The sequence below is a fragment of the Ctenocephalides felis genome, unplaced genomic scaffold (genome assembly GCF_003426905.1).
Source record: "Ctenocephalides felis isolate EL2017-DRISC unplaced genomic scaffold, ASM342690v1 CF-g0.4_SCAFFOLD_01492, whole genome shotgun sequence".
Classification (NCBI taxonomy): Eukaryota; Metazoa; Arthropoda; class Insecta; order Siphonaptera; family Pulicidae; genus Ctenocephalides; species Ctenocephalides felis.
In genome coordinates, this window is record NW_020537646.1 from 56923614 (window position 1) to 56935844 (window position 12231).

Below are 12231 nucleotides of genomic sequence, written 5' to 3' on the forward strand. Positions count from 1 at the left end.
AAATTAAAGTTAAAAATTCGAAAGTGTAGTTTTGTTTTGGTCTATTTAAGGTGTTATGTGGATAAGGATGGTATTAGACCTAGTGTAGTGATGAATTATCCAGTTCCAAAGACGTTTAGACAGTTACGATTATTTTTAGGATTAATCAGTTATTTTAGTAAGCGTAAAAAGAAACTTTAAGAAATTTAGGTGAAGCGTTGGAGTGAGTGTTGATGACAATTTGTTAAAGTGAATAATGACAATTTGTGAAAGTGAACTATAACAGTTAATTAATAGTGGAGAATGACTATGAGCGCGTAAGGACAATTAGTGAATTAAAGCCAGTAAGGTAATATAAGTGATTAGAGACAGTAAGTGTAAGGACAATAATAAATGAATGAAATATTGTTGTAATGTGGTAAGGTAATAACTTGTAATAATGTAATGTTTTGTAAATTTGTATATTTCGCTAAGTAGATTTTGTTAGTCAATCGAGGGCGATTGTGGGGTCAGGTTTGGCCGAAATGTTAGCGAAATATATTGTGTGAATGTTTGAATGCATGTTTGAATATGGCGCGGACCATGACAGTCCCGTGCGGTTGGTAATGTTGATGTTGGTAAGACTTAAGCGTGTGTGTGCAGTTGGCATGAGTGACTGTATGAACAGAGTGTAATACAGAGTGAAAGCGTAGAGACGAACTGGTGAGATATTATAATAAAAAGTTAAAGAATACTGCACCGTGTTGTTATTTTAAATTACAGATTCCTGACAAAATAATTAATTATAAAGAATATAGACAATAATATACTCGTATATATATATATATATATATATATATATATATGTGTGTGTGTGTATGTGTATGTATGTGCATATATATATATATATACATTTGTGCATGTCCGTATGTATATATCGATATATACGTATTAGTTGCATGTATATATGTATATGTGTACGTGGTTGTACATGTATATCATATATATATATATGTGTGTTTGTTTGTGTGTATATTTATGTATATATATTACACTCTTGTATGTTTATATATATTTCTTTTTACTTTTCATTTCTCTTGTTTATCTTTCTGTTAAGTATAATTGTTATTGTTATAATTTTATTACTTATATCTATAGTTCTTTTTCCAATTTCTGTCATTTTTTCCTAGTTTATATTAATTTTTCAATGTTCATTCTGTAGATCCACTGATGATGACATAAAATCCTATGTCGAAACGTTTGGAAAAAAATTAAAGATTAACTTCTAAATCTTTGCCTTTTATTTGATGTATGCCCTTGAAGAACTTACTCATATGTATATGTATATGTATATATATATATATATACATATATATATATACACCTAAGTCTGTTTTTACACGGTCTTTTTGTACACGGTTTTGATATAACACGGTTTGAAAATTGAATATTTTTAATTTTTTTACACGATTTTATTCCATTTAGCACGATATGAAATTTTATGTACTTAAATTTTCTTTGTCAAATTTAATTTTTGCGAAGTATGTTCATATCACAAAAAAGTAATTATGAAAAAAAAAGTCTGAAACCATCGATAGTGTCGATAGTTTGCGAACACTAGCTTAAATATTTAAGTCAATTCCCCTTTAGCGCGTACAAACAATTTTTACTGGTCAAAGCAAATGTGAATAGCACTAATTTAGGGGAATTATTATTAAAATAAACATGAATTCTTGTTCTTAAAAATTCTTGTTTTTCACTAATTTTAATAGGTTTTAGAGATTAGGAACAAATCACCCATTTTTGTATAAGATCAATGTCTTTTTTTACACGGTTTTCTTTTTTACACGGCTTCTTCTGGAACCAATCTACCGTGTAAAAACAGACTTAGGTGTATATATTTATATTTATTTATATATTAAAATTATCCCATGTAGAAATTAATATGGGCTGAATCTACAAGCAATATACAATCTACATTGGTCAAATTTGAAACCAATATCGGCTGGTCATAAAAATTGAACATTTTTTATATTGAGGCCATATAGGTAAACCAACATTGGTCTATATTGGTCTATATCTGGCCATTTGGAACCAACATTGGTCTATATTGGTCTATATTTGGCAATTTGGAACCAATGTTGCCTACAAATTGTTGAATGTTGGTAGGTAATATACCATTAGACAGAGAGCTGGTGAACATTTAGAATTATTAATTATTGAATTATTCTGAAACTTATAACTGATGTTGAAATATTACACAAATATTTGAAGATTTGAAGTTGAAATAATATAACGCATGAATCAAGGTCATTTATTTAACAATAAAACACCTGAAATTTATTTATTTATTTATTTATTTCCGGAATGAACATATACGTAAATTTATTAAGAATGTTTTTGTGGAAATTCATTTATTAAATATAAACAATGATACAAATATATAACTGCATTAAAAATATGATTATTTATAAAACACAAAAGTGTCATAAATATTGACAATAACAATAACAAAAGCAAATAAACTTTCCTATTTATAACATCATCACTCGATAAAACATTGTACAGCATCTGAACATATTTTATTCGTCTTTAATATATTTATTATCCACCATGAAATATTTATTTCATCATCGAGAACAGTTATTGGAAAACCTACATTACATTTGATATATATCAAGTAAATTATAGTCGAATAACAGTAACAAAAGCAAATTAACTTTACTATTTATAACATTGTCACTCGATAAAACACTGTACATCATCTGAACATATTGTATCGTTGTTAATATATATATATATATATATATATATATATATATATATATATATATATATATATGAGTGAGTTCTTGAGGGCGATACATCAAACAAAGAAAAGCCAAAGATTTATAAAATAATCTTTATTTCCAAACGTTTCGACATTCAATTTAATGTCATCATCAGTGGATCTAAAAACAGTATGAAAATTAGTATATCTATGTAATTATAATATATGTGGATTCGTAAAGTAACTATACAATAAGAGAAAAATTAACAAACAGCAACACTTAACAACAAACCAAATATAAAAGATAGGAAAGGTAGTAGAGACTAGAATTAAATAAATAATTAAAAAATATAGGCAAAAATATCTAAGTACACTCATATAAACCTACGCATATATACATATATATACATACACATATACACACATATACACAACAGAAAAAAAACATCATTAACTTTTCGAGAATTGTAAATTGAAGGAAATATTGTTGAAAAGTGTCTAGGACTCAACTCCACTTCGAAATTTTTACATTCAATGAAAAGGTCACTACAAATACCCATCGTGATTCATCAACACTAAAAATATATATTTTTTTATTATTTCAGCATTGCATTAATTTTTTGTTGGCAAAATAAAATAAAACCCGCTCTTTGATAACTTGAAAAATGAAAATTTGTATATATCTTTTCGTTTTAAAGGTTCCGAACATTTTGGCACACCTTTAAAAAAAATGGATGTAAGTGTGTGTGTGTGTGCGGATGGATACAAATTTTCGTCGACGATTTCGGGAACACCGATCAACCGATTTGAATAATTCAAGAAACATTCGAATCGTATTGATAAGGAGACGTGCTGATTAGTTTTTGGCGAAGGCAGGTCCAGCCGTTCCGAAAGATATGAGTTAAAAAGTGCCAAAAACGGTAGTTTAGTTTCTGAGAGAGCAGAGTGCTCCATTTGAATGATTCGAAAAACCTTTTACTTGCAATGATAAGATGAAGAACTGATTAAATTTTTGGAAAGGCATTTCCAGTATTTATGGACTCTCAATGAGAATAAGTTAAAAAAATGTCATTTGGCGGTCAAAAATGTTTATTGGAGATATATACATCAGATTATCAGATATTTTATAGAGATTTAGATAATATATACATATTTTGTGTAATTTTTATTGGGTTCCGTACAAGAAGAAGAACTGATTACATTTTTGAGAAGGCAGGTCCAGCGGTCAATAAAAATAAATTAAAAAAATGTCATTTGGCGGTCAAAAATGTTTATTGAACATATGTACATCAAATTGTCAGATATTTTATAAAGATTTTAATAATGTGTACAAATTTTGGGTATTTTTTTTGGGTTCCGTACCAAGATATTTAAGTACGGTACGTGAAGTTCCAGCAATTTGCCTTAAGGCACGATTCCATGCAACCCACTAGTTCTTTTAATCATTTAATTAAAATTAATCTATAATTATATGTAATTAATATATATGTAATCAAATAATTATAATACATTTGTATTTTTGAATTATTTAGTCATGTCTTAATTGAATTGTTTGTATTTTTTTTCTTTTAATCATTAAATTTTGATAATATAACAATTTATTGACTTCTAAATTTTCTTTTTGCTAAACACAACAATTTTTAAACAATCTATGATACTCGAAATTGTTTTTTTTAACAATGATGTTATGATACTTAGTTTAGCCTTTTAACAGGAGCTATCCACTCGTCACGTAGCTATAGGAAATTTATAAAATTTACACTCGATTTTCCTACTGTTGTTTTTACAATCTACTACATAACAAATTTAGTGTCTCATTTTTATTTAAATTATTTAAATTTGCAATAAAATAATATTAAACAAGTATTTGTTCACTATTTCGGTTTTATTAGCCTCCAGTAGTGCTCAAAATGACCACTAAGAACGCTTCCATGCCTTCACACATATAGTGTTAGAAGCAGTGGCGGATTAAACTTTCTTAGGGGCTCTAGGGCGCTCTAGGCCCTATTAGATCAGGTGCCCTTTTCAATAGACAAAATTTTACTTTTTTAATTAAACAATTTATTTTAAATTATTTAGATATATTGTTTTTGACTTTCCGTCGGCTACGCAAAAGAACCTATGAATTTATGATTCTTTTCTCATTTTCACATTTTAAGGCTTTCTGGGCATTTTGACATACCTTAAAAATATGTGTGTATGTAGGTATATGTAGGCTCAATTTCTATTGATACGAAGACGTTTTGATTAGTTTTCGGTTAAGATTAATTCGGCCGTTTCGAAGATACGAAGCCAAAAGTGCAAATAGCAATCAAAACTTTACGTCCTGAATCTTCTCCTTTTATCCATTCATATTTGATTACTTCATTATTAAAATTTATCTAATAGGGTTGACTTATTATTATACTTCTCGAAAGAGAAGTTTATGTATTCGCCCATAAATCGAAGTTGCTAATTTTATGTTTTCTCGACGTTTCAAGCCATTCTGAATCGAATGAGACCAAATCTGGAAAAAGTATGTGTGTGTGCATATGTATGGCTGTGTGTATGTATATGAGCCAATTTTTGATATTTTCTCAAAAAAAAACAGGACACATTTTAAAAGTTTAAAGCCATTCGTTGTAACCCTTTGTGCGACGATCGACTGAACCGTTTATTTGTAATTATGAGAAGAGTGAAAAATTTTGTCCACGTTTTAACCCGCAAACTTGAGCCGATAACTTTGTTTCTTTTTTGAAAATATATAGTTTTTTGCAAAGCAATGCTAGCAAAATCTGTACTTATTATTAAAATTGCGTATGTGCCATGATAATTTTTCACTACTAAATAGCATATTTCTTAACTTTTTTCTAGATTTTGAAACCGCTGAACCTGCCTTCCCAAAAATCGTTTAATTTTTCATCTTGTAAATATAATGTTTTATCCAAAATGGACGCATGGTTCTCTCAAAAACCGAATTTTCATTTTTGGCACTTTTCGACCCGTATCTTTAAAATGGCTGAACCTGCCCTCGCCAAAAACTAATCATCACGTCTCCTTATTAGTAGGATCAATTGCTTTTTGAATCATTCAAATCGGTCGATCCGTGCTATCGGAATCGCGGACAAAAATTAGTATTCAAACATCAATTGAAAATTGCAGTGTTTATGCTTTGGTCTAAAGCAAAAATTTTAATTTTGAAATAAGTAGTTATATATTATTTAAACATCGAAGTTTTAATATACTCATTATTTACATCCAAACACACGCACACACGAATATTCATTTTTTCTAAGGTATGTTAAAATGTTTAGGAATCTTTGAAACTTAAAGATATGCAAAAAAATATATTTTCGATTTTTGGCGATTATTATAACCTACCACACGAGAAGTTAAAAACGAAAACGAAATTTGTACTGTTTAGTAATTTTTTTATAAAAAAAATCTGATAATTTGATGTGCATATGTCCATTCATCATTTTTTATCAACAAATGGCACTTTTTTGGTTCACGAAAAACGCTGACCCTGCCATTGCAAACATTTAGTCAATGCGAATAAAATAACGTTTTAAATTTTTCAATCAGATAGATTACAGGGCTTTCTAAAAAAATGAATTGTCATTTTTTTATCATTTTGCCCCCTATTCCGAAATGGGTGAACCCGTCTCACCAAAAACTAATCAGCACATATTTCCAACAATTGAATTGAATCATTCAAATCGGTTGGGTCGTCTCGAAATCGTCGACAAAAAATTATAACTGCAAAAACACATGCATATATCAATCTTTCCTAAGGTATACCAAAATGTTCAGAAGATTTAGTAACGTAAAGATTTCTTAGAAACAATTTCCTTGTTTCGAATTACTATAACTTACTATAATTTCTCCGTTAAGTGAATGCCAATTGGTAGTCAAAAATGATCGACATATGATGGACATAAGCATACCAAATTGTCAGATATTTTAATTTAGGATTTAGTTTCATTCTATAAAATTTATTTTGAAAATTAACGTAATAACAATTAATAATTTATGTTAATTCACCATGGTTTTATTTAATACCGAAAATAAAATACGAAACAAAAAAACAATTTTTAAAGTTTTACATGTGAGATTCACCTTAAAAAAGTTACAAAAAATGAATAAAGCTTCAATATTTCTCCAAAAAAAATTTATCATTTTGATAATTTTTATTTTAAACATAATACATTAATAAAAATATCAATGTGGCGCCCTCGAAAAATAAGTTTGATTGGAAAACAAATAACATTATATTTTATAGAAAATTAACAAGGAATTTTATAAAAACAGATTAGGATAAATCTTTAAAATACTTTGCCGTGACAATTTTTCGGTTTTAAAATTTTGACATTCTGAAAAATTTGCCGCCCCCCAAATTGTGCCGCCCTAGTTAATCCAGCACTGGTTAGAAGTATCGAGGCAAAGTATCGATAATGAGTACTGGAAAAAGAATCGAGGCAAAATATCGATACCAAAAAAGAATCGTGACAAAATTATCGATACTACTCAGTATCGAATATTGAGTACTTTTCATCAAAATCGAGCATAAGTGCAAGAAAGATCTAAAACTCACTACAGATAGAATTACAATATTATGATAAACTCTATAGCCTGTATTTCATGCTGTTAAATCAGCATCATTTTCAATATTTTGAGAAGTTTAAAACAATTTTTCGATACTAACTTCAAATTCGATTTACATAAAAAAGCAAAATACTTAATTATTATAAAATAGTATAGTTTTTTGACGAAAGTATTCATTTATGAATTTGGTATCGGCTAATTTATATCAAAAAGAAAAATACTCAACAATTATAAAAGAGTATCATTTTGTGACGAAAGTGTTCATTTATGAATTTAGTATCGGCTAATTTATACCAAAAAGAAAAATATTCAACAATTATAAAATTAGTATTGTTTTGTGATAAAAGTATTTATTTACAGATTATTAATTATTATAAGAAAAAGAAAAATACTCAACAAATATAAAATTATTATTGTTTTGTGATAAAAGTATTCACTTACGAATTATTAGTATCGAAAACTTATTATGAAAAAGAAAATACTCAACAATCGCATTAGCCATACAACTGATTGTGAATAATATTCAAAACACACAATCGGCATAAGAAGTAATAGTATCAGAATTATTTTGCTATTATTCTATAACAGTTGTATGTATCTAATAGTTGTATGTATCTAATAGTTGTATGTCCACATATGCATTTGCGTGTTATGTTATTTTTTAACTTTCCGAAGGAGAAGTTTATGTTTCCATAAAAAAATCCGACTCGCTAATTTCATGTTTTCTCGACGTTTCAAGGCATTCTGAATCGAATGAGACCAAATTTGGAAAAAGTATGTGTGTGTGAATAGATTTTTTGCCGTAAATCGACGTTTTCTTCGACACGGCTGGACCGATTTCAAAAATTTAAAAGCCAGTCGATGTATCTTGATGAGGACTAGCATTTGTGAGTTTTGTGCCGTTCGACCGGGCCGTTTCTTTGTAAATCGCAGAAAAGTGAAATATTTTTCGTTCACGTTTTAGCGCGAAATTCTGAATAGATTTTGAAAATTCGAAAACCGTTCCAAAGATATTGGTTGGGAATCGTGCTGATTAGATTTTGGTAAAGATCGGTCGGGCCGTTTTCTTGTAAAAAAGTTAAAAAAAAATCAACGATTATTATGATTTTTTTGACGGTAGATATCACCATAGGCTTGTAAATCATACTAAAAATTACAGCCCTGCCGTTTAATTTTAAAAATTTTTCAAAGTTTGCAAAAATTAGTATCGTTTTTATGATAAAAATTTCCTTAAAACTTATAATAATAAAAAAAATTAAAAAACAATAAACTAGAGTTTAAAATAAATTTATAAAATTAATCATAAGTAATCAAGTGATAATTTTACTTATATCAGGTGTATAAATTTCAAACCGCCCGCCATTTACTGATGGCCATATTAATTCATATATAGATGGCTGTAGTAGTCTGTCAGTTTTTTTTTATTGTTTTGACATCTGTCCATAATAAAAAATACCGACTGTTTCAATATTCGTACCAGAACATAGCTTTTCATCATTTTGAAAATGTTGAATTCAGCGCCAGAAAATGTGGTTTTGCGGGGATCTTTAAGAACGTTCTTTCATTTAAAAAAAAGTTGTTTCATTTGTTGGTGGAAGCTTACGGTAATCATGCTCTGTCCGAAACACATTGCAAAGAGTGGTTTTGACGATTCAGAAGTGGTAATTTTGATTTGAGAAACGAAGAACGTGGAAGACCACCAAAAAAGTTTTAAGATGCCGAACTGATAGCATTGCTCGATGACGATGACATTCAAACTCAAAAACAACTTGCAGAACAACTAATTGTGACACAAGCATGCATTTCCTTACGTTTAAAAGCCATGGGCAAGATTCAAAAGTGTGGAAAATGGGTGCCACATGACAACAAGAAAACCGGAAAACCACTTGTAAAATTCTTCTCGAAAGGCACGAAAAAAAAGAGCTTTTTTCATCGAATATTTTGAGAATCTCAAACGCAAAAAATCATGGGTCGATCCTGGTCAACCCTCAACATCGACTGCGAGGCTATCGCGTTGGAAAGAAAACAATGCTCCGTGTTTGGTGGGATCAGGAGGGTGTGATTTATTATGAGCTTCTAAAACCAGTACTTGTACCATTTTCTTACAATAAACGTGTAACGTGCATCTTCATTTTTCAATTCGTAACCAGGGATATTTAAATTATTTGTATATATATATCTATATATACATATATGTCTGTGGGGTGGTCCCACATATAAAAATTAAGACACTATAAATGAAAAATAAAGTTTATTACAAAATTATAATAATTTACAAAATCTTCTTGGTTGAATGCCGGTATTCTTGGTATTCCTTGGTTGGACTCCGTAGTTTATCTAGGTGTTGCCTGCTCGACCAGTAGAAGAGAAAAGAGATCGAGGACGGTAGCTGCTTTGGTTATATACCTGGTAGCCTGACCCCCTCCACGCATTAGGGTCCCTAATAGTGTGGAGGCTAGTGTAGCTCTTTACTACTATTTTTCAATAGTAGGAGAGCTAGTGTCGCTGCAATACCCCCCTGGCGAGTCAATAAAATTGTATTAATTTTATTGGATGCGAGGACGAACTACCCGTCCAAACCGTGTTCTATATTGATTGGAGGTATGTTGTGTAGCGCTGGATGGAGTTGGACTCGTACTTTAGTCGTCTTCTGTGGTGAAAGCGGGCTTGACACGATCGATGGATACTCTTACATTGCGTTCTCCAATTTTAATTTTCAATGTTTTGGAGTTTCGATCTATGACTTCATACGGACCTCTGTATGGACAAGAAAGCGCTGGTCGCAGAGCGTCTTCCCTAAGGAATACAAATTTTGCATTACTTAGTTCTTTATGTACAAAAGTCTTTTTCGATCCATGTGCAGATGTAGGAGTTGGATGTATTGTTTCGAAATGTCGATGTAGATTTCTCAAGAAATCGCTTGTTGGTATCTCCTTGCGTGTGCTGATTAAAAATTCGCCAGGTAGACGAAGCGGCTCTCCATATACTAATTCGGCGCTGCTGCTTTTAATGTCTTCTTTAACAGAAGCTCGAATTCCTAATAAAATAATTGGTAGAGAATCCATCCATGACGGGTCTGCATGGCACATGAGGGCTGTTTTCAGTGGCCTGTGAGCATTTTCAATCAATCCATTCGATTGCGGGTGATATGCTGTAGTAGGAATGTGGGAAATTCCTAGTAGTTTGGTTACTCCTTGAAAAACAGCTGAACAGAATTGCCGTCCTTGGTCGCTAGTTACTTGAGAAGGAACACCAAAGCGTGAAATCCAAGAATACAAGAAAGCCCAGGTTACACTTTCTGCGGTAATATCTGATAGAGGAAAAACTTCAAGCCAGCGTGTGTAACGGTCTATAGCGGTGAATAGGTATTTGAAGCCTTTTGATTGTGGAAGTGGTCCGACAATGTCAATGTGAACATGCAGAAATCTGGCGGGTGGCACTTTGAACTCTCCAAGTGGTGTGACTATATGCCGACCAATTTTGGAGCGTTGACATGAGATGCAGCTTCGAGCCCAGGTTCTACAATCCTTGCGAATGCCAGGCCAAACAAATCTACCCGTGATGAGTTTAGTTGTGGTTTTTATACCTGGATGAGATAGATTGTGCAGAGTATTAAAAATATGTCGTCTATGTTCAGCAGGAACATAAGGACGTAATCGATTTTGAGATATGTCGCAATATAATTGTTCTTTGGTTCCTGGAATAGCGATGCGTTTCAGGTTGAGAGCAGTATCTGATTTTAAGAGCGTTACCAATTCTTCATCTTCGTCTTGCGATTTAGCAATAACGGAGTGATCCAAAGGCGATGTTATGGCTTCTGCTCTTGAGAAAGCGTCGGCTACAATGTTTTGTTGTCCACTAACATAGCGAACATCTGTTGTAAACTGCGACAGAAAACTTAATTGATTTAATTGTATTGGCGGCAGCTTGTCCTTTCGCTGGGAAAAGGCGTGAATTAAAGGTTTGTGGTCAGTAAACCAAATGAAATGTCTCCCTTCCAGTAAGCTTCGAAAATGTTGCACTGCTTCGTATCCAGCCAAAAGTTCTCGATAATATGCTGGCCAAAGTTGTTGTTTCTCAGATAGTTTTTTTGAAAAGAAGCCCAAAGGTTGCCAAGTGCCATTGATGTACTGCTGTAATACTGCACCGATAGAATGGTTGGATACATCGCTAAATAATGCTGTTTGAGCATTTGGAACTGGGTGTGCTAGTAATGTTGCTTTAGCCAATTCCTTCTTACATGTCTCGAAGTTATCTTGAAGCTGTGGGGTCCAAGAAATTGGTTGTGATCCAGATTTGGTAGATCCTGAGAGCAGCTTGTGTAGCGGAGCAAGAAATTCAGCTATGTGAGGAATAAACCTTCGATAGTAATTAATCATTCCTATGAAGCGACGCAGCTTTGAGTAGGTTGCCGGTAGCGGATATTCTTGGAGATCGTTGATACGGTCTTGTGGTGGCAAAGTTCCATCTTTAGAAATTTCATAACCAAGAAATGTAACTTTGGGTGCACCTAATACGCATTTCGCTGGATTAATGACAACGCCGTGGTCTTTCAGGCGTTGAAATAATTGGCGGAGGTGATCTTGGTGTTCTTCTAGCGATGTAGATGATATAAGAATATCATCTAGGTATGCGTAACAAAAATCCAGACCTTGTGTAACCTCATCTATAAATCGCTGAAATGTTTGTGCTGCATTCCTTAGTCCAAAAGTCATATACGGGAACTCAAACAGCCCAAATGGTGTTATTATTGCTGTTTTTGCAATATCATCAGGATGGACTGGAATTTGCTTAAAGGCTTTCACTAAGTCGATCACTGAAAATATAGTACATCCTGCTAAATTATGGGCGTAGTCCGCAATATGACGAACAGGATATTTGTCTGGAATTGTGCGTGAGTTGAGTAGCCGATAATCTCC